Source organism: Ptychodera flava, chromosome 11 (genome assembly GCF_041260155.1).
Source record: "Ptychodera flava strain L36383 chromosome 11, AS_Pfla_20210202, whole genome shotgun sequence".
In the NCBI taxonomy this organism is placed as follows: Eukaryota; Metazoa; Hemichordata; class Enteropneusta; family Ptychoderidae; genus Ptychodera; species Ptychodera flava.
In genome coordinates, this window is record NC_091938.1 from 11,683,993 (window position 1) to 11,706,552 (window position 22,560).

General features: G+C 37.9%; 1 protein-coding gene across 1 annotated transcript in view; it reads left to right on the forward strand.

Moving 5' to 3' along the window:
- Nucleotides 1-216: 216 nt before the first annotated feature.
- LOC139143509 (caspase-3-like) overlaps nucleotides 217-22,560 on the forward strand; it is a 103,261-nt gene continuing 80,917 nt past the window's right edge. Inside the window, exon 1 of the mRNA XM_070713896.1 lies at nucleotides 217-300. The gene's annotated coding sequence lies outside the window, so the exon portion shown is untranslated. The remainder of the gene's footprint in view (nucleotides 301-22,560) is intronic.

A 22,560-nucleotide genomic window follows, 5' to 3' on the forward strand; every position in this document is an offset into this window, starting at 1 on the left:
TGTATTTGAAATCCGCCCAAAGTTAACAATGAACGTATTCATACGCCCATCAGATCCTGTGTGCAAATATATTGACTGATTTATGCTTTTTAAAACAAATCCCTCGCCTTTTTTCTCGATAACTTGAACAAACAATGACAAACACCGTTTAATAAAAAGGACGCCCGACTAGATTCGATAATCCAAACTACATCAAACTCCGAAAATGACACATCTCATATCACACTTGTTGATTGTCGAGGAGACTGAGACCGCAACATTAAGCATCCACGTCACATTTGGGTAGATCAAGTTTTGGCGGTGAGTACATTTTCACACGGCAACAAATTGTAATTGTACTACACCCTTACAGAAACAAATTCTGTTATTTTCCTTATGTGATGACAGTGTTTCGAATCTGTTCGCGATATTTGCTGCCAAGATGTTTTGTCGATTACTCATTCAGCATTTGAAAGATTCTGAGCAATATATAGCTTCTCGAACATCACAGAAAATAATTTTGACCAATGGTAACAATTCAGCCCTTTAACGATTGTTACGCTTTCATATTACAATATGTGATAACATCTGAAGAACGCTATCGGAAATTTTGTTACAGATTTTTTATGACTTCATCACTTTATTTTAACCGTTGTTTATGTGTTCTTTTTTTTCATTCTTATACCTTATCAAATTTCATAGAATCATTCAACTTGTCAGTGTACACAAATCTTTGTAAGAGCAATGTCTATTCACATTTTAGCAACCGAATGTTAATCCGTTGTAAAATTCATGTATCTGTTGCATGTGTACGCCGCGCTTTGTGCTTGCAAGGTTGATGCGCATGCTGCTGTAAAATAATATTCAGAGAGAAGACCGAAATGAGCTTTTTATGTGTAGGACAGAGATAAGTATAGATAGTGCATCGCAACTGACTCCTCGTTTAACAGTATGTTTCCTAAAAGCATTAAAAATGATAATTGATGTATAAGCATTTTTGCATGGATTCCGTCTCGCATCAAATGAAATACATTTTTGCCAATTTATCTTGAAATGCAGCGCGGTGAAACAATTTTATGAATACTTTTTTCAGAATGGGTCCTCTCACCTTGTCTTTGTGTAAATCTATAGAAAACTTACATTATTTAATATTGAACATCCAATATAGCCTTACATTTAAGTAGATATTTATTGACCTTGAAAGAGGTACAACGTGGATCATGTTTGTAGGAAAAAACTTGACGTAATCACAAGAAAGAATTGCCAGGTCAATAACTATTTCGGCGGGCAAGCACGTTTTTGTAATATAAAACATCTACATAAAGAACTAACGAATCTCAATGCATTATACTTATTATTTCACTTTGTTTTCCTTTTTTCTGACAGAAAGTAAAGTTAAGCATTTTCGAGGATGCAGAAAACACGGACGACATAATGAAATTTTGAAATGAAAGTTGAGCCCTCTAGTAGATAGTCTCGTAGTACTGCATGCATCAGTTGGCGAAAATAAACCATTCTCATTAAATCTCAGTAACCGCTCGTAGAGATCTGCAAGCCTCACATGATACGTACGAAATAAGAGACGTAAATTTAAGTGGTATCAGTTTCCGTCAATATCCATCAATTCTTTGCAATTTTAATGCCACCTGCGTTACGGAAATCAATATTTCTTTAAATAAAATTGTCAGATATCTCATCTCCGATTACAAATTTAGCTAACCTACGCTCTTTCATTGTAGACTACAATGATTTGAAAGAATTCCCTCTGAACTTTGTGAATTGCAATCACTGACAAAACTGGTGTTGTCGCACAATTTTAGCAGTCACTTTCCGAAGGAGATACAGGGACTGAAACCTCTAAAAATATTCGATATCTCTTACAATAGGAAGGTCTTTAGTAGAAATGTACAAGTTAGTCGATTAGAAGATTTACGAGCAGAGTCTTGTAAACTATCGTCCCTGCCAGAAGATTTTGACCGACTTCAAAAGTTTAAGGTATCAATTATACGCAGCAATTCTGAATTAGGTCTTTCTGACGCGATAGAACGCGCTGACAAGGTTCGAAATTTTGTTATTGAATAAAAATAGAATAAGCACAATGAGGAAAAGGGATAGTTAAATGACACTTCGAAGAATGCCATTGATTCTTTGTTGCAGAAGGAACTTTTGAAAGGTTGGAAGGTTTAAGACTCCTGAATATCGCTAAGAATGACGTGGAAAACATAACAACAGTATCGGAGTTAAAATATCTAGAAACGCTTGACGTAACTGGAAATCAGGATTTAAAACTTCCGGAATTCAATAAAATGAAATGCCTTAAAGATCTGAGAACTGATATCGAAAACTTGCCAAAGTCATTAGATATATCGCGTGTTAAAGTACGGAAATATCCGTTAAATATCCCAATACAAGCGACAGACGTGGATACAGATTCAAGTACAGATCTGCTACTCGATTCTTCCAAACGCACACTGTCAACTGCTAAGGATGTAAACATGAACTACTCAATGGACCGTACTCCGCACGGCTTTGCCGTAATTTTCAACTTTGAAAACTTTGGCAGTGAGGACAAGAGAAGACTTGGTGCAAAGAAAGACGTCAAAGTACCTGCTCAAACGCACAACACCATAGCTATGCCGGGGCTCGAACTCACCGTCCTGTGATCGTGCGTGGGAAAATCAAACAGTGTAGAGTGTGTCAAAAAAGGAAAGTTGTATCATTTGAATACATCTGTCTCAAAGATATCACTTTCTAATTTAAAAAAATCAAAGTGATAACGATTGAACACGAATTAAACCGCGTAGTGCTACCACATATAGGCAACTCAAACTTCTTTACTCATCTATTTACCGCATGGTCTGCAGGTTCAACGAAAGTATTGTTTCTGCCGATTCCAAACCTATTGTGTTCCTACTTTATGTCTAATTGCAAGATGTAATCAATCACTTCTCATTTCATTATTATAACATGGGCACTGAGGTTGAATTTAATGCCGAAGGTACAGCCAGCTCTGTGTACGAAAATCGAAAGTCAGTGTTTCCATTGCACATTTTTGCATAAACCACTTGAGATGCTAGTGTCAGTGCAATGCAAGTCGTTAAACGATATTAAGCGACATTTGTGTTGATCAGAATGGACCTTAGACAGCATATTAGTCTCAGTTCTCTTTTTTTGGAATACGCTTCGTCTGCAGTTGGGATACATTTCGTATTATCGTGGACCAAGAACATACTGAGACCATTGCGTGCAATGTTTGCTGTGCCCACAGTTTCAGACTTTGCAATGCTTAAAAGAAACTTTGATAATAAATAATATTAATAAAATGTTTGGAAATATTACGAAAAAGGTGTAAATTGTTCGAAATTATTGGGGTCGTCGACAATAAATAGGCAATTTGTGGTAATGATTTTAATATTAGAACTTTACAATGAAGTGTACCCCTCTTCTCGATCTCCATATCCTTTTTTTATTAGAAAAACTTTCCACAGTATTCATTTATGACTTCACGCGTGTTATGATTCCTGCTTATTTACAATACCTGTTTAAAAGCTTGCGCGTATCTCACCTAACGTTTAACCTTTTTGTTAGTTGTATGTTTCCAAGGAGTTGACCACAATGTTTTAACCAAACATGCCATAGTCTTGTATTATTGATTGATTTACGTCACGTCCATGTATCAAGATCACAACACATATGCATCAAAGTAACGACCAAGTTTAAAGAAATCTTTGGCGAAGCATCCATTAAAACGTGAAGTGTGCCTGAAACATTTATGTCGGGAAGCAAATCATGTTCTTTTTAAATTCAGATTAGCAAATGTGCAAGTGACTTTAGTATGACACTTCGAACCTGTTCTTATTTGAAAAAGATTTTACTTTGCTGATCGCACGCAATCACGCGACATTAAATTTCCCCAATCTTGCCAGGAATCGTCACATAGATAACTGATAAAGGAGTGACTGAATGGTATCCCCAAATGGTAAGTTTGTATGGTCATGTGACCGTGCCTGTATACATATACACAGTCGAAATTATTTTGTACTAGGTGGTGTGACTTGTGGTCAACAATTCCAGCAATGCAATCATGCAGCTTTGTGTGTTGTCTGTATTTGCACGTATGTACAAGGTACGTGGCTCTTCTTTTGTCATGCAGTGATTTTCTGAACCTGACATGGCCATACAAACTAATCATTCGTAGATACCATCCGTAATTCCCTTTCTCTTTAATACTATCAGTAGCTTCCCTCCAGATTTATGGAGAAAGTTAAAGCTGTTCGACATTATAAAAGCATTATTTATGTGACGATTCCTGATGACTTTGGGAAAATTACGTGACACGTTATTGCGTGCGATCAGCGGACTTTTTGTTTCAAATGAGAAAAAGATCGAACTGTTATATTAAATCACCAGCATATTTGATATTTGAATATTTAGAAGAGTTCACACGAACATAAGAAGTATTTTATATGCTTTACCGACATTAATGCAATATTTCAGTCACACTGCACTTTTTAGCGGATTCTTCGCCAAAGATTTCCTTAAACTTCATCGTTACCCCAAGAAAGAAATCTAAGTCAATTTGATGTATGTGTGGCATGAGCTTGAAACACCTTTTTTTTCTTACCTTGGGTTGATAGCTTTGTTGGTGGACAGAATTGCCCCAGAGGCTGTCTTTTGCCCAGCTTAAGCGATGTATTCATTGCTTCGATAGAGTTCTGTGCGATTTATTACATGCCTCGATGTGAGTGCAAGATTGTGCATTAATTTGAATAGGAACATGCGGGGAGTTAGCGGGCCGGTGAACGATGTACTCACCGGTTTCCATGGTTACCCGGTCCAGTGAAGCTCTTCGACGTTTTCGACGTCAAGGTACACGTTTACGCTAGATGTAAATATCTATGCCCGCACCGCTATTTTGACTTTCGTTATACAAATCCATTTAATGCTGGTCGATAATGGAAAAATTGCTTGAGAATGCCCTACCCTAAATGTCATATTTATAGCATCAACTGTGAAGAGGCATGTAAAAAAATACATGGGTTTATGTGCCCTCGCAGCAGGAGACAATCGCCCTCCTGGCGACGGGCAAATTGTCACCTGCTGTCGGGCACTAAACCCATGTATTCAGCAATAATGTTGATAATGTTTTAACGAATATGAACTCTATAGCACTATGGAGTGGTCGCAGTCAGAGAAATTGTAACAACTTAGCTTTGTTAATGAATCACTTTTTTGAGAGGGGATTTGACCGGGTGGTTCTCAATCTGTCTGTTACTTCTCCGCTAAATGACTGGCTGCCCTATGTTGTGAGTTCTCACCTGATTGAAAACACCGTATTGAAACGTGGACGCAACGTAAATCAATTAAATTTACCAGAGTGATGCATGTTTTGGTTACTTTAATATTGTAGCCTCTTTTCCTTTATGAAACGCACAACTCAAAAAAGGTCAGACGTTAGGTCAGTAATGCGTAAGCTATTAAACAGGCGTTATCAACAAATAGGCATCATAAATACACTTTAGTAAATTAGTTTTATATCTGTATTAACTCTACCTATCACACCAGCTCAACACCTGTATTTCACCATGCATAGCAGAAGTGAGTCTCACTCCCACTGTATAGTTTTACCAAAAGGAAGGCAATTTCATATTGCTCCGTGATTCATCTAACTCTATGAAATATGTTAGCAAGCTCCTGAACAATCTGTGCAATTCAGGCAGTGATCATGCAATAATGCGAAGTAGTTGATGGAATTTGAAGTGAAAATTATTTCCATACTATGGCCTCCATTAGTAACGAAACTTCACTTTCACTGTCTTCTTTCAGACATATATTCAGATCTCAGACAACGAGAGGCAGATTTAGCTGCACTGATCGCTCCGTCAAAAATTTTATTGTAGAAGTATATTGTCATATGCTTGCCAAGGATTGCATGCAATAGTCATTGCACATAACCACATCATGCGTTTCCAGTCGACATTGTTGAAAACAACCTGAACGGACCTGTCAGTATCTGTAGCCAGGATAACTTTTAGGCTTGACGAAGGGACAGCCGCATACGTTGTACTCGTACGAATTCAGCACCACAAAAAGTTGCATTATTTCATTGCTGGCAATATTGACCACAAGCTGCAGACAATATACCGCTTTTTAAACACTTTTGTTCACAATCACTCATCACACTTCATTGTATGCAGCTACATGTACACTGGCGTACGATCATAAATGATCGGTCAATGTCATTGCCAACAGCTGTGCGTATATTTCAGTGCTCGTGACTCATGGATCACTGGAGTAACTCAACATCATATTTGATATTATGATGACCAAACTAATATACCAATGTGCACTCGATATATTTCCGTGCCTATTTTACACACTTGAACATCGTCTCTTGGCGACTGCTTGTATTTTGTATGTATGGGAAGTCTACTACGAATTCGTGATGATTAACGTCTACGGCAAATGCAACCAGGTTCTTTATAGTGCGTTTCACCTAGGTACCGCAACTCAGCTTATGAGACGGACACATTTCACGTACAATACAAACGATTAACTTGGGTATCACGACACATTTGAAAGTCATCGACTTATTGATTGGGCCTCTGAAGCCTAGACTCAGAGATACAATTGCAGCTAAGAGTTGAAAAGCTGAAACTCTAACCTTGTAAGAAATGAAATACACAGGGCCCGACACGATGTCGACTTCGAGATCTGACATGAACCTCATATGTCAGTTTTCAACGCAAGAAACGAAGTTTATTTCAGTCATTTCAGTTAAAGTTTCGTATTAAAGTTTTATTTCGAGCACAGACGTTTCTGTTTAGAAAACCTTCAGCTCTTCAACTCTTAGCTGTAATCGTAAAACCAGTACATTGTAGGTCAAGTGTATCTCTCAGTCTAGACAGACGGGCTGCCCATGCTGGTTTACTATAGGTAAGCGGACGAGTAGGAGGCGGTTTACGGAATTTAACGGTACAGTTTGCCAGTAAAACTCCGAGGCCCGCAGGGCCGAGGAGTTTTATGGCAAACTGTACCGTTAAATTCCGTAAACCGCCGACTACGAGTTCGCTTACCGTGTTATACCACGAATTTGCCGAGTTTTAGAGCCTTGTTTGCACGCCGAAAGTTTTTATTTGTAATTTTAGTGCAGTGCAAGTTGAAACTTTGGCAGGAAAACATTGACGCGTTTTGACACCTTGTTGAACGAAAGTATAAAAAAAAACAACCCATGATTGGATAAAACAAAGTTGACATGTGTTGCTATTGTAGTGCGATGACGTGGTTGAGCACCTGGTTTCATTTGAATTGTATGAATTTGCTTGATTGATTGGTTGGTTGGTTGGTTAGTTGGTTGGTTGGTTGGTTGGTTGGTTGAATGAAGTGAAAAGGTGTTTGCAGATCGACGTTAGAGTCACGCTTTGCTCATTTGGGTCGAAAACTTTGAGCAGCATACATGTAATTGCTGAGTCGCTCTACGTAGTTCGACATGGCGGATGAAGTACAAATGAAAGCTGTATCCGGTGCACTTCAACTACCAAAGCCAAAGATGGAAAAGAAAAGTCCCCTGTCACGCCAGTGCTAACGGCCACAATCGGAAGACCAAGCTACACAGCCACGTCAGAGAAAGGCGCAACAGAAACTGCAAGTACAAAAAAACAATATGTCTAGATCCACAATGACTGTGGTACTGCGCGTGTGTTTCCTATAGCTAGATTTAACTTTACCAAAGGCGACTGAAATCTCCACATTCAGTGTTTGACAACTGACTTTGAAGTCTTAAATTTCAGATTCGAATGATCATGATAACAATAACCCTAACACAGAAGTGATATTTGCAATCAATACCGTTATTTCACGGTGACCTGTAATTGATTTTGAGATGTACAGTCACGCAAAATTAATTCAGTCCGGTGATTCTTTTAAAGTGTCTTCACTCTGTACTTGATGGTGAAATAAATTCCTTCTAGTTAATGTCTCGTATTTGTTTTTTTTTACTCGTCGCCACGTGATTTCTTTTGTTTAAAAAGTGTCCATTTTACAAGTTCTTTTGTTTAAAAGTGTCCGATTTACTAGTAAATCGGACAGTTTTTAACAAAAGAACTGTCCGATTTACTAGTAAATCGGACACTTTTAAACAAAAGAACTTGTAAATCGGACACTTTTTAAACAAAAGAAGCCAGGTGGTAATAATAAAATATTCGGTTATGGAAATTAGAAAGCATGGTTAGAACAATGGACACGAGGCAGAGAGTGGTATAATTAGATATTATTCCCTAATATTTTTCTTCGTTCAGCGAAGGAAAATACGAGTGACGTAATGACCGTGTCACCACGAGTCGAAGACGAGTGGTGACACGGTCATTACGTCACGAGTATTTTCCGAGCTGAACGAAGAAAAATATTAGGGAATAATATACTTATCACATGCACAAGCCAAGAATTCGTTATTTTTTGCAAAATAAAATAAGTTTTCCATGACGATTCCGCGTTAAAACTTTTGAACTACTTTAGGAATAAATATCAGTACGCCGTGCACAAGTTGTCAATCATTTCCAGTCGTCCGTCGTGTGCGTTAGCGCTCACGCTCGTTCGTTTGTGGAGCAAATGACAGCTCTCGGCCTACACGTAGGCTACCTTCCGCAAAGTTATACTCTATTTCAAAGATTGCATAGTCCTAGAAATTTATCACAGACGAAGATACATTTTTCGACCGAATCTCGACGGCGTGAACACTGTAAACGTCGCGCCTGACCCTGTTTGCAATGCGTACGGAACCCACGGTATACGCGACCAGCTTCGAGTTCGTTGTTTCCGCAAATTATTCACGTAATTCCTTCGGAATATACAGGCGGTACACTCTTGTGTTTACATTGTTCGGATTAGTAATGTCGTAGTCTGTGAAAATATCGATTTCATTACATGACTTTTGATCGTGGGAGAAACATCGGTCGCCATGTTGTTTGTTTACATATTTACGAGCACACCGAAGATCGGCAAAAAAAAGGTCCGACGCACCAAAATTGATGACATAGACGCGGGTTGTCGTGACGTAGAACGACCAGAGAATAAATCCCGTATTTTTTGTTCGGAGACGACAAACTTGGCTTGTGCATGTGATAACTGTAATTAATCAATGAGTTGGTAGCTTTGAAATGTGTCGTGATACCCAAGCTTATCGTTTGTTTTCTACGTGAAAAGTGTCCGTCTCATACGCTGTGTTGCGGCACCATGGTGAAACGCACTGTATTTTGGATGACGTTGTGCATTTGGAAAATAAATGTTTTTTTTTCTCCTAGTTGAAATCTTCAGCATTTTCAAGATTCTTACAAATAAGCTTACACTGTATTTCCTAAGCAAAGCAGAAAATAGTTCTAACTAAAATTAAAGTAACGACTCGTCTCCTTAAGGGGGAGACCCACATTCACAGACACTTATCTTTAACCTGATTTTTCACCAGTAAAATAAATCTTTAACCCGACATGTAGTATATGTTTGGGTAGCTCGACATTGAAGATTCGGGACCGAGCACAATTAACGGCTGGGGGCGGAAGAGAAAATGGGGGGGGCACGAAAAAAATGAGTGTTCTTGGGGTGAGCCGTGAAAATTCAGGGAAGGTAAGGGTGGGCCACCAATTTTTTTACACCATGACAGACAGAGAATATTGTTCAGCTTTTTTGTTCCTTGTTGAAGCTGAAGTTCCTTGTTAAACTTCTTGTAGCATGACGAAATACCAAGTCTTAAACCTCACAATGTAGTTGTTATGTGTAAAATGAGCATTATTATTATTGAAAATTGACTTCATTTGTCAACAATAATAATGGTTGGTAATGATACAGAGGCTAGGTTGAAACTGGTTATTATTGAAACTGGTTATAACAGCACTGACTGAACTTTTAGATTGTTTATAAGGTATTTGGTAATTTCATCATTCTTAGAGATTAAAATAGCACAAACAATACTTACAAAACTGAACTGCCTATTAGCCAGTCCACATAACTGTGTGGAACAGGTGGCATGGCTATATGAGGAAAATAGGCAGTCCATAGCAGTCCAACCTGCCACATGCCAGTATCGGAATATGACATGAATACTATTGGAACTAAATTGGGATAATTGGATTGGCAGAATTTCTCAAGAATTTTAGAAATTTCTCTAATTTTACACCATATTTGCTTACCATCTTTAAAATTTTATACACAATTTGCGATGCTGTTGAAATCTTATGAGTAAGAATCAGTGCATGATAGTATCTAATGCAATTTTGTTCAAAACATATGAACAATATTCACATTTGGATGAAAATATGAGAGTTTGTCTGTAATTTCTTCATTACTGAAACACTAGTATAATGTCAGTTTGTCATTTTTCCTCGACCAAAATGAAGCTTTTCGATTGATTTACAGTTAAGTCAGTCAGGGTCTTTTAAATGTGCCCTGACTCAATTTTGTGTTTATGAAGCCTTAAATTCATGAAAAAGTCAGGGGCATTTCAAAAGTGCCCTGACTCAAAATTCGTCAATTAGAGAAATTTTAAGCATTTTGCCTCGTTTTTTCAGTACATTTACACAAAATGAACTTATTTTCATAAAAATGAATCCGATGAAAGAGGTATGCATAATCGTTGTGTTTTCGTTGTTTTGTCCGATGAGAACAATATTTCAAATTTTACACTATTCTATCATTTTGTAAATTTCAGCTGTAAAAATTTCGATTTCGTTACATTTTCGTAATAATTACTTTCATCCAATTTTCCCAATTAGTTCAAATCGTGTTCATGTTAAAATTTGAACATTCATCACAAGCTATGCATGTGAAATCAGGCTCATCCATGTGAAGTAACCATCCATTACCAGTCCTATTGAATTCATGATAGATGGGAAGATTGTCAATGGATTGAATGGTAGCCTACACATGTGGCAGTAAAAATTTAGACATGCATTAATAAACTCCAAGGACTGACTTGTTGTCAATTCTCATGTTTTCGTATCCCTATTGTCTATTTAATTTAAATAAATTAGTTAAATTGTTCTCAGACTTTAATATTTAGTGGATACAGAAGCAACGGTTTGCCATTTTAACATGTCCAGGGGAACCTAACATCACCTTTGCCGGCGGGCTCTTTGGAACGTACGTTGTGTTGGCTAATACAAGCGGTACGGGAATGACGCATTAATTCGCCGTCCGAGCTGTTGACGCCGCCGGCAATGAGGGCGCTGTCTCTAACATCGCACAGAACACTGTTGTTCCGACTCCGATCACTAATGACGGTGGGTTTGCAGGTTGGGAGATATTTCTTATCTGTTCTGTGGTTGTCGCGGTAATAGCTGTCATATTCGCTGTCTCATTGATTCTTGTGAAGAGGCGAACGAAAAAGAATGAAAAAGCCGATATTGAGGAAACGCGAGTTGAAGCAGAACCAAACCAGACCACGCATTCCCACAACAATCCCGGTTACATCCTAGAAGGATGACAACGTACTATACACGTTAAGATACTGGGGCTTAGCTACATACATGAAAGTACATCACAAAGATATAAATTGATATCAGCATTTTGCTATTTTGATCGAAGTTTTAATGTTGGTCCTATTTCATCCCGACTTGTGAACAAATACACGGCACTGTTAGTACTCGAATGCGCATGTTTTGCGCCCACCAAAGCCCTTGTAAACTGTAATTACTTTATTATTTCGAATGTCATGTCACAGCAATAATTTCACATCTTAGATTACAGTATACTCCAAGAAGGTTGTTATTTACTCATCATTGGCCAATCAGTTTATATTATTTCATTTGTCTGTAATATTGTTTCTTAGATTTTCAAGTTTCAATATAAAAGTCATGGAATGCCACAAAGCAGTGAAATCTCAGACTGAACATGTAAAGATAATAGGGCACCAAAATATTTCCAGTTCACACTTATAGGCAGAGCAAAACCATCACGTCCCCCTCTACTATACAAAGAATTTTCAAATCCCCATGAATTTCTCAAGCCGCGGGCACCCTCCTATAGTATTTGTGAATGCACACTTATATCGCTTATTACTACGTATCAGTGTATTTTTCTCTCTGTGTCATTAATACATTGCTATTTGTGTCAACAATTGATGATGGTTTCATTTGCTGTACAGGACCACGTGACTAAACCGTAAAACCAATAAAGGGGCGTTTTCAAGCCCTTAAACGTGTGTGATAACAAAATATGCAAATTTATCAAGATAACCGTCTAAAAATGAATTTGGATTCATTAAATCCCTAAGCAAACAATATGGTACACAGTTAGTTATAGTTTATTTAAATTACATTATCAGTGTTGTACTTCACACAGCGACTCCGTACTAGAACAAACAGAAGGATTTCGAGAAACAGAACAGAACGCTTATAATATCTTGGTCGATCTGACAATACCTTGGTATTTAGTCGGCTTCCTAATTGTATCGTTAACGTTTATGTACAAGAAAGGGTGAGAGAAAAGCGAGACAATACAGAGCCTGCTCGATAATTTTTGGTTTTGCCCTTCATTTCGTCTACATTAATGACAATTTCATGTAATTTGTGAACTATTCATAGTATTGTACATATTTTCGTGAGTTTCCCCGATGGTTACTACAAGGCAAACATGATTTGGAACGAGAAAAGCTGTTGGTTAAGTAAGTATGCACGAACTGGTATTCACCTTGGTTTAGATATGACAGTGTGTGGCACAGATTTTGACAAGGAACGTTAAAAGGACGCACCTACACCGATCGATGCAAACACTCGCTTATGTAAGCAAAAAACTAGAGCCCAAATGACGACTCTGACATTATACTATTTTTGATATCGTTCGCATTTTGCAATTTTTGCGCTTTGTCGTAATTGTTTTCGTTACGTGGTATCATCATGCCTTTATTTTTTCAATTTGTCCTAAAGTTTCCTGAAACATTTGATATATGCCATAATTCCCCTGCATGTTTTATGCTTTTTATCCTTGACATAATGATCTATATATGTCTTAAATATTACTTGTTTAGTTGATCGCGGTAGTATGCGCACTATAAAGGCTACACTTGATAATAACTTTGCATATTCAATTGTGGGACGTGCAATATCGTCTCTAACCTTGTTCACATCGCTGACATAATTTATGTGCGCCGCCAGCGGTCGGGACGGACATGTCGAGGAGCGAAGCTTATTCTTTTGTTGCTAAGTCACACTGGCACTAAACGCTTGCGGTGCACTTTACTATGATTATTATGCAAGAGCGAAGCGACCGAGGTTCTGAAGACAAACTGAGGTAGACCGTGCTGTATGACCCGTAAATTTCTCTCTGGAGCTTGTAAAATAAGTGACTAGAACTCCAATTGAACTATCGTAGAATAACAGTACGAAATCCAACATACTAGTACTATATTTTGCAACGTATAACATCCTTGTTCCTAAAAGTTCTCCAAATGTCAATGTGTATGTAGCGGGTCATAGTCGGGGATATATATGCATACACATGACATACCGGTACGTCCTTGTACCAACTTTGACACAAATAGGTCTACACATGTCTTAGATATTGCTCTATACAACAATGCATAAAAAAGACCGCTAGGCAGCCATATTGAATCATATAGCAAAACAAATCGATGTATGGTATGTCACTTTGTCCTTTTACTGGCACAGAAAGACATCGGTCCATGCAGGTATCTCTTTGAAAGGCTTACGAACTAAAGGACCAGACCTAAACGACAAGATCCCCGGAAGACTGAATAAACACAACATCACCTGTTTTGTGATTATTTGCTTTGCCCTTATTTGTCTTTTATCATTTACTTTCCAATGATCTATTTTACATGTCATTTTCTGTTTATACAGCATAATTTGCATCCACTGTTTATATCATGTGCTCTATCACAAGGTTATTTTGCTAAATAAATACGATATTATACTCAGTAAAAAAAATTCTGGTAGTTTCTAACTTGTGAAAACTTTATGCTTTTGTTATTTCCGTGTTGTGGAATAGACAACGTTTTACGCGGTACGTCTATTTTGGTGAAAATAGAGAAAAGCAAGAGTTTTGTGATAGTTACTCAGTTCCTTATTAGGTTTGGGTAAAAATTGAAAAGCAAGCTACATGTACATCAAATATAATTCTTATTGTTAACTTTAACATCCATGTTGACAATATCAATGATAATAATGCCAGGAATTATACAAATCTTCTATCTTCGTATAACTTTACTTAGTTTATTGATTAGCCAACCCGTAAACACAAACCAAAATTGGATTTGATAATTTGCAACTGTGACTCACTCGTATCATCCCTCTATGTAGATGGCTTCCGCTACTCTGATCACTATCCGGTTGTTGCAAAGTTAACTCTCCCGAAACCACATCTTCTCAAAAAAGAATTTACATATTTTCAACCGAGTAAAATTTCAACTAAGGATTTGCTGAAAGACTTTGACAACATTAAAGTATTCTCCGATCCACCATGTGATCTCAATGATGTCGCCCATACCTATAATTCAAAACATTGTCTTGACAAGCATACACCGATGTAAAAGCGTATCATCACTGTAAGATAAGATTTATAATGCTATACACCCGACATTGCAGTTGCCAAGAAAACTAGAGGCTCTGCTGAGAAATATTGGCGTAAGTGCAAACTCGAAATCCAACGACAAATTTACCGTGAATCCTTCAAAAGTATCAATGTCCTCATCCGAAACGCCAAAGTAAACTACTATAAAAATTTCATCGAAAAGAATGTACATGACAACAAATTGTATCGTCAATTTCATCGTCACCAAATAACAATTGGCTTCCGTCCCACACATCTGCACTGAAGTTCAGAAACCGTTAAAGGGACTTTTTTGCTAAAAAGATCACAGACATCCGCACACGCCTAGATGCGCAAAGTTCATCTGAAAACCTTGGTTATGTATAAGTTGTTTCTCCAGTATCCTTTGATCATTTCCAACCAGTATCAGAGGAGAAAATCTGTGAGTTCATCAAGGATTCGCCAAATACAACATGCAGTTTGGATCCATTTCCAGCATCTTTTGTCAGGCTGTGTGATTATCACATGTATTGTTAATCTGTCGCTGGAATTTGGCTTTTTACCAGATGTCTTTGATGTCTTTGTCTTTGATGTCTGCAGTCATCAAACCACTCATGAAGAAATCCGTCCTGGATCAACTAATTCTCAAAAACTTTCGTCGAATCTCCAATTTACCTTTTTTGTCGAAGGTAATTGAGAAGGTCGTTGCTGCTCAGCTGACAGACTTATTTAACCAAAACAATCTACTCCGCTTCAATCTGCCAACATCATAGAACTCAAACAGCACTCTTTCTTGTCCATAACGTTCTCTCTCCTCTTGACTCCGGAGATATTGTTTTGCTAGTTCTATTGGCCCTATCGGCAGTTTTTGATACAATTGGTCACGACATACTTTTAAAGCATTTATCAAATCTTGGAATAAATTACTCGGAATAAAATCTACTCCTACCACACAGATCTCAATAAGTTACATTAAATGGAGAAAGATCACTGTCTCAAATGATGCAATGTGGAGTACCTCAGGGCTCTGTTCTTAGATCTCTTTTGTTTACAATCTACATATCACCGCTCGGACAGCTCATCCACCGCCATAAACTCCAGTTCCATCAATTCACTGATGACAATCAGCTGTACCTGTCTTTCAAGAAATCCAATACCTCATCTGCCGTATATTCCGTTGACGAAACTGTCAATGATATTATGATCAGGATGACACAAAAACAAGCTGAAGTTAAACCACTCTAAATTAAAACGGTAATCATTTTAATTCGTTCTTAGTTTGACCATTTACCAGCGCCTTTCAATGACATCAACATCTGTTTTAATGTAATTTTAACAACTTCATTTGCAAGGAATTGTGAAAATTTGATGAAAATCATACATTTCAACAACATATATCCTTCTCCGCAAAATTGATCGTATCAGGAAATACTTTTCCCTGGATTCCCGTGCCACCTTCGTCTACGCCATTATTCTTCAAAGCTTGACTAATGCAATGTCATATTATATGATTTACCTGATGCTCAGTTACAACGGTTACAATGTGCCCAAAACGTAGCAGCTAGAATTGTTGCAAACATCAAGAAATCGGACCACATTACCCCTAATGAAGATACTTATGGAATTTCGCTGGCTCTAGTAAACCATCCCATTGTACACGAACCTTTGCTGATTACCAACAAAGCCCTGAATGGACAAGCCCTACAATATCTTTGGAATTTAATAACACCTTGTGCTTCGTGTTCTTCGTTCATCTGATAAGTTTCTTTTGCACACAACCTTTTCTGCAGCTGCTCCTAACTGAAACTCTTTGCCCTTGGACATAAAACCTCTCCCAATGTCAATATTTTCAAAAGACGCTTGAAAACCTACATCTTCCAGAGAACATTTTCATTGTTACTCTAAGCGATACTAAGTACTACTGTTAACTTTGGACATTTGGCGCTATATAAGTTTGCTAGATAGATAGATGCATTAGATACATGTAGACAGAACCCCTCTATCATTTCAAAGTACTGAACAATTAATCAGTCAGTAAGGCAATTAGTGGGTGTATGTGTTTGACAATGTGTACCATGCATTTGATGTCATCATTTTGGGACTTAAACTCGTGATCAATGTCGGCCAGACGCAAAAAGTTGCATCTTCATTCAGGCTTATAAATTTTACTGATAACTGTGCTTGATCGGGACTTTTGGCGGTATCGATTATCTCACATCCCTTTTCTGCACTGTGTGCCGTCTTAAAATGATTATTTGTAGCCACTGGATGGCAAGTTGCCTTACGTCCCTTAACTCAGTATTCTTTTTGTTTTTTCAGGGACCTGATATGGTAGCATGCGCCTTAAGACTCTAAGCTTTTGATTTCCGAACACTTTGCGCAAGAAACTCAAAGTAATATCTTCCAAGGTCATGAACTAAAAATACACCGTAACAAGTCTTGCATAATAGAGAACAATATACCTAAAATTTACATATATTTAAAATTTTGCCACTAATCGTGCGTTAACGCTAAGGATGAAAAATTAAATTTCACGAAAACAATACCATCCAATCTGATAAAAATCTGATGTAGAGATGAGTCGATCTTTTACGCTATTGTTACGTATTACGATCTTCTTTTTTCTACGGTCATTAAAGGAGGACCGCAGGAAAACCGTAATACTTTGGCGTAAAAGATCAACCCATCTCTTGATAGGATTTTAATAGATTGAATATCGTCAAAATTTTATTGATCGCATAGGCTTCAAAATGACTGAATACATGCAATAGACCAGAACAGTATCATGAAATAAATTTCAGCCAAAAAACGTTACGTTTAATCTTGTGTGGAATCAGTTCAGTGGAATCTAGGTCGCTGTGAAGCGCTCTAGAAAAGTTATCTCTGATTTGTTGATAATATTCGAAGCCAGCTGGTTAATAAATTCAAAGAGATGTATTTAAGTTGAGGGTACCTAACACTGGCCTATCTTTTATCTTTTGTGTAATTTGATATGACGCAGGTGCCTAGGTCGAGTACCCTCATTTTAGTTGATAAAAAATATTATCGATTAAACAACTTTGAGTACCCTGCATATCGTGGTCTTACAGACCTCAAATAATGTTTATTTTGGTTTTTAATAGACACACATTTCGTTCGAAAAACAAGCTTTACCTGACAACTTTTCAATTAAAGCCAATCATACTTAATCAAAAATCCAGCAATATATGTATATAACTGTTGTGACTTCAGATGGAAACAAAGGGCAGGCGCAGCTTATAATCTACTTAACGCCATCGTCAATCCCTATCCTTGGCCTTTTCGAGCCAGAGTTTAATAAGGTAGGTTTACACGGTGTATTTTTTAAACCTGAGGGAATCTGATTAGTCGCTCTGTAAATATTCCTTATCAGCGATCTAAGCGATCTCACGTTTACACGTCATACACAAGGTAAAAATTTAGTTCGGGTCAAGCGAAAGAAATAACGCCACCAACAATACAGTAGTCTTCATAACAACGTATAGCCCGTACATCGAAACGACAAAAATCAAGCAAGCCCTGACAGAAAACTGGAGTGAACTTGAAAAAGACGAAACACTAAAAAACTGTTCCAAAACCAACCAATAATCGCATATAGAAGGAACAGAAATATAGGCGACACACTTATAAGCGCCAGACTTCACAAAAACTACAATAGCTCAAACTCAGGTTCACACGAACCTACACAAACACAACAAGACCAAACAGTAGACATTCTAGCTTCCCTACCAAACGTAAGTGGAACAACATATTATAAAATAAAAACAATCAACCATTCAACACGTCTCACCAATCAAAATGAATTTTAAGCGACTGATGAAGAAAACTCTGTTTTCGAAATGTAGCGCCAAAGGATCACAGTGTCAGTAGTCTCTCCGCTCCAGTGCGGATTAACACAGGACACGTAGATTACGGGTACGTCTCGCCATGGCCAAGCAACATTTTACATACAACAGTTAAACATGATATACACTTATATTATACACAATATCATACACAAAACGCAAACAACCCAAATATGAACGATGTATGGAGTTTTTTTCCTTTACTACCAGTTGCTTTCCCTTTACTACCTACAACTCATCGTAAAATGGCATCGTTTTTCTAGCTCTGCCACTACGTCGGTTGGACACGGACTTGAACTGAGCTCGCAACCGTTTGATTTTGTTGTGGCATTGTTCCGCTGTCCTCTTGAGTCCCTTCTCCCTGGCCTTGGCAGCGACGACTTTATACACTTGCCGATCCCTCGACTTGCCGTCCATCATACGGATGACATTTTCGTCTCTCCAGATTGACATTAGTAGCCTGATCTCTTCCTGCGGCCAATTGTTGCCGCGATCGCGAGAGCTTACTTGAACACCATCCATTGTAGTGATTACTGAAAGCCGGAAGAGAGGATATAGTTGGGCGTTTAGTTCGGTGTTCTGGTCACACGTGTAAATAGGCCATTGTTTAGTACGGAGCACCGAACCTGGACCAGCCCTCCGACACCGAATTAATTTAGTTCTTTGTTAGTTCGGTGTTGTCTGTTCACACGTCCAACTGACACAGGTTTAAATTTATTCCGGTGTCAACTCCGGACTTAACTCCACACGTGTAAACCCCCTTTATAGTTGATACCGTTGCGTCCAAATATTCTGGTGGGTCTAATGACTTATCTCTTTCAGTAAATATTGCCAAACCTTTCTGATGTGTACCTGTGAAATGTAAACACAATTTATCAAGATTAAGCATATACTTTAAATACTGAAAACTGTGATAATCGAACAAACGTGAAGTTCCGCGTATCAACAGTTGTTTTTTTCGGCGAAAATCGTGTTCAATTGTGCGCGTACTTGCCGATGCGCCCTTTTATCAAATTGACCCATATTAGCAAATTCAAATTTCTTATTGACGATGGAGACGACAATCAACGACAGAGAATTACATGTATTTCAGAAAACTGGCAGTACGCTCACAATAGAAAGTAAAGGGCGTATGTGCTTACGATATCCAATACATTGACTTTGTTTGAAATTACATCACACCGTGAACTCATTGACCTTGGGCCGGGATATTTCGGTCTCGCTCACTTATTAAGAGACTCTTTACATACTCACCTAGTGTGGTATCCGGGTCGTTCGGCGGTCATGAATTCCTCTTGTATGTCCACAAGGTACGTGTATTTAAGCCATTTGCCGATAAGAAGCAGTTCCCTTTTATTATTAGATAAATACCCTTAGAGAAGAGGTCAAGAATCGAGGAAAAGTACGAAACAGTACGAAAAAGTGTCGTACGGATCAGCAATCACACATAAGGTGCCTTTGTCGGAGGAGCCGTGTAATTATGTATTGTATCTCTTCATTTCCAAGTAAAATTTCAATATTATTGTCATTACTCAATATTTCTCAAACAGATATTGCACTAGAGATAGTTTTTAGAAAAGTTGATTTTTTCAATCCGTAGTGGCAGACGTAAACGATTTTCACGGTAACCAGTACTAATATTTAAGGACTCGACTTTTGGACAAGTATCTCGAAGTTTGCTTTAAGGTAGTACGCGACTTGAAAGTGAAAGACGTTAACTTTAGCTCAAACTGTCCTCGAAGAATCTTTCTGCCAATGTCTTTAAAAATCAAGAATAAAAATCGGGGCCGTCGTGCAAACTTTGGTACTACAGAAACGAATTACCCAAGATTTAGCGATATTTTAAATTAAAATTGGACGCCATCTCTGTGTTAACTCAACTACAACTTTCTGATTTTCGTAAAACTGAGACGGTGAAAAATGTTTTTAAAAAACCTTCAAAATGAACCCCCACAAGTGGTAGGTCACAAAGAATTGTAAAAGTTTGAGAGGCCAAGTGTCTGTCCCGAGACATTCTATCTTAGTTTAAACTACAGTTCTAATGTTTGTCTTAACGTGGTTCAGTAAATAGTGCTTTTACAACTCTTTGCAACTTGGTGCTATGGATATTATCCGTATATTACTTATGTCAGCATAAAATACAAACACACACGCGCAAACACACATACACATGCATGGCAGTTACTTGAATGATTGGTAGCAAATCGGAAAATGTTCCTGGCCAAGACTACTGAGGCAGTCCACAGCTGGGTTCTTAAAACTTCATTGCCTGAAACTCATATTTCTGGTATTTTTTCTGTAAGCTTATGTGAAATTAAAGTTTCAATAACCAAAATGACAAAAGAAAATTTCTATTGAATTTTCTACCCTGGGTTGATAGCTCTGCCGGTGGACAGAATAATTCGTGAGTCTGACTTTCGCCCAGTTAAGTGATGTATTCATCGCTCTGATAAAATCTGTATGCGATATGTGATAGCGCGCATGTGAGTTTGAGTGCTTCATGAATTATTCAGCATGTGGAGGAGACTGGTCGCAGTCTGAAAAATTGTAACAACCTTACTCCATTATTGAACCACTCTTTTTAAGAGCAGGGATTTGGCCGAGCGGTTTTTACTGTGATGTCCTCGCAAGGTGACCGGATGCCGTGCGCTGTGAGTTCAAATCCGATCGAAAGTCTACTGATATCGACTGAATTTAAATAAACTAGCTCTCTGAAAATTCAAATTCCAAGAAAAATGTCATGACGTAGCGATGGTAGCTGTTGCTGAGAATACAAGCCAGGCAAAAGTGGGCGATAATTTGTCGCTTCATAAAATGCACACGGTCGCAGTAGTTGTCGGTTGAGTCATCACCGACTTGTAGAAAACTGGCTGCTGTTGTCTGAGGTGGAGTATCATAAGAACTTCTAGGGATGATATCAGTAAGAGTCTATTTCAGGACAATACTGGTTTAATTATTCTTCTTTAATGTTTTCTTAGCCTAAGTGCTTGTTGAATGAGCAGTATGCCGGACCAAGCGATTGAGTTCTTGGTGCTCAAAATCAGTAATTAGGTGATGTAAAATTGCTTAAGGTAGTATGCACCTCGAAAGTGAAAGACTTACATTTGCTAAAACTTTCCGTGAGGAATATTTCAATCATTGTCTTTCAAAATCAGGAATAAAAATCGGGGGTCACCGTGCAAATTTTGGTACTAGAGAAATAAATAACCCAAGATTTACCGATATTTGAAATTTAAAATGGCCGCCATCCCTGTGTTAAATCTATGGAGAAAAAGATGAAATTTCAAATTTCGAAAAACTAAGCCAGTGAAATTTTTTCTTACACCAAGAGCTTTAAAATGAACCCCAACAAGTGGTATATCAGAAGAGAATTGTAAAAGTTTGAGAGTCCGAATACCTGTCGCCGAGGTGCATTCTACATTAAGTACTTTAATTTGTGTTCTATCTTGGTGTCTTTATGTACAGAGCATTTGTCACAAACTTTGGTGACGTCAATCCTGATATCTATCTCTAATAAGAAAGTTTGCTGAATATGCAAATTAGTAACTTAACGATTTAAAAATACTAAACACGACGGTTTTTTTTGTCATATCCTAGACTTTTTAATGTGCAGAAAATATGCATACCTACAAAGCTGTGAGTCTCGTTCAATGCATCTTCTGCACGAAGTTCTCGGACATAAAACCAGGTGTTTTGTGAATAATCATATTATCATACACTAGAATAAATTTATTTTGGTCCAATTTTATCATGAAGTTGAAATTATAGCATTTTGAAAATGCCCTGTTGTGAACGGCTTTGTGCAATGGCGAGTGGACTAGGACTGGGCATGTTCAAGGCGTCTGCTAAGCATACGGAACGAAAATTCAACCCATGCAGTGCAGTTCAGTAGCACACATTTACATAAATTCACGGGTTTTGAACTGATGAACTGACCAGAATTCACTGCGGTCGTTAGATGTAATTTTTTTTAAATTCCTAAAACTTGTATTGTTTCCCTCAGATTGACGTGGACCTGGGTAAAAGGTCAAATACGGTCCAGTAACACCAAAAAATATTGTACTGCGCGTTAATCTAATCAGACGCCGTGTCCTCTGATACCATAACTGTACTTTTCACCAATTTACATGATTGTACGTACCGTTATATCAAGGTCTTCGGTCCGTGGTATTTGAATTCGATG